The sequence below is a fragment of the Pogona vitticeps genome, chromosome 1 (genome assembly GCF_051106095.1).
Source record: "Pogona vitticeps strain Pit_001003342236 chromosome 1, PviZW2.1, whole genome shotgun sequence".
Lineage (NCBI taxonomy): Eukaryota > Metazoa > Chordata > Lepidosauria > Squamata > Agamidae > Pogona > Pogona vitticeps.
The window spans coordinates 29,353,683-29,356,137 of NC_135783.1; positions in this window are offsets into that span (position 1 = coordinate 29,353,683).

Consider the following 2,455-nt stretch of genomic DNA (forward strand, 5'->3'; position numbering starts at 1 on the left):
TTTTTACTTCAGAATCACATTTGTTGGTTGTACCAATAATTCCTTTTGTTTCTTATGTGATAAACATGCCTTTCCCTGGTTCGTGTTTATTGCATAGTGACATTTAAGGTGCCTAAGTAGAATAAGGAGGATATGGGAGTCTCCAAAAAGAGAAGTTAATCTATTTTTTAAAAAAAGAAAAAAGGACTTCTAGTTTCTCATCCCCTGTGCAAGAGGACACTTTTATCCTCTAAAGTCAACTTTCGTTTTTGCATCTAAAGCGTTGGAATATCAAACTCAAGTTCAGTTTTGGCATACAGTCACAGACCTGTTCAAAGACACATAAAATCTTCAAAGGCATGTACTGTATTCTCAAAATTAAATTCAGTTAAAGTATAACTGCATGTAAAAAATATAGAAAGGAAAATGGTAATTGTAACTTAGAACACAAAAAAAGCAAAAAAAGTCGGGTTATATTCAGTAGGAAAGCTGGATAGAGTCTGGATAAGTCAGAATAAATTTGACAGCATATAATTAATTAATGGTACTTAATAGGAAAACATTTTAGGAGTCCTTTCAGCACATAAGATAAATCTGGCAAACATTTCTGTTATGCTCTTGTTCTTATGAGCTAGACAGGCTGTTGTTAATAAAAGTGTTGAATTAGGACTCAGGAGACCTGTGTTCAAATCCCCATTAGGATATGGGATGGTGGTCAAAGAGGGTAAATCACTCCTTGAAAATCTTGCTTGTTACAAAACAACCATTAAAGTTTCCACAGATCAGAAGTGCCTCAGCAACACAAAAACTGATATACGAGTACCTCTTGCCTGTAAATGTTGTAACCAGTTGCAGTAAGCTTTCTATTGCTCTGCCCCTACAAGAAAAAAGCATTTCATTGTACAGTATTTCCACACAATGGATGTCCAAGAAAGCAAAGAGGGAACAATCAACTCTAGATCTGGCAGTGGGGGAAGAGCTGATACTTGGAAGCCATTAAGGCTGAGTGCAATGGTTTTCCCAAGAATGCATCCCAAAGGACTGAAGAAAACCCACGCAGCCCAACACAGAAGGAAATTCCAGGGTGCCTCATAGCGTATTTAACTCCTTTCCTTAAAAATCTCTTTCCGTAAAGTTGTAACTCAGTCCCACAGAAGCAAAACAGGGGGCCCAAGAAGTATCTGCCAAGACATCCACTCGGCCAACTAGAATCTGGCAGGGCTTTGATTGGAGTGGAGTTTCTAAGATGGGAGCGTTCCGCCTACCTGTGTCCTCACCCTTCGTGATTATCCAAATAATTAGGACGACCCTTTAGTCAAGATAAAAGACAACCTAAGAGAAATTGGGCAGCTTAACAATTTTGTACAGGTTTTCTCTCTCTCTCTCTCTCTCTCTCTCTCTCTCACACACACACACACACACACACACACACACACACACACACACACGCACACACACACGGACACGGACACACACACACACGGACACACAGACATACCATATACACAAGGGGGGGAAATAATTGTAGGTTGCTGCTGAAGATCTCTTGACTATAGAAGGATATGCATGTCCTTTCGAAGAAGATAAATGCAACTTGAAATGTTGCATAAACTCGTTTTAGTGGAAATGGAAATGCTAGTGACTAAGCTCTATACTGAATACAAGAAATGGCCTCCAGATATCCCAGAAGCTTGATTCCACAAGCTCTAAGTCTACCCACCTCTGCATTAAGTGTCACGAAAAGAGGAAGACTCTGTCAAGTGTGGTTTCCTTCGTCACTACAGCACAGCGAAACGAAAAGTCACACCTTCCTGCTGTGTAGTTCCTGAAAGGTAAGGCTCTTTCTTCTTAAGGTCAGCCGTAGCCTGCCTTTGTGAAGTTCTACCCTAGATCTTTGTTCTTTTCAGTCACATTCAATCTGACCAATAGAGGCACTGAAAACACCGGGGGGGGGGCTCTGAAGGCTTCTTGGTTCACAGAATCCAGTGTGAGGGGAGGCATATTTCCCCACTTTAGGCTGCAAAGCCCAACAGTGGTGTAACATGGATGAGCCTCACCAGGCTCTCTGTGTGTATGAGAGTACTGTACCTCACTAATTTATTTATTTATTTATTTATTTATTTATTTGATTTATATCCCGCCCATCTGGTATATTTATACCACTCTGAGCGGCTCACAACAAAAAATATACAATTATAATAAAGTAAAACTTAAACATCGGTTATTAACAAAGCATACCAAAAATCATAAATGAAAGATAAGGAAGGGAAAATTAAATTGAATTAGATTAAATGCTGGCAGGAGGGAAGGCCTGGACATAAAGCCATGTTTTTAGTTGAATTTTAAATGTACCCAGCGTAGGGGCCGCGCGAATCTCAGGAGGGAGACTGTTCCAAAGTGCCCCCTCTTCCAGTCACAAGCTGCCTATGCCACAAAATCCAAGTCAGAACATGGAAGTAATGAGTTAGACAAATAA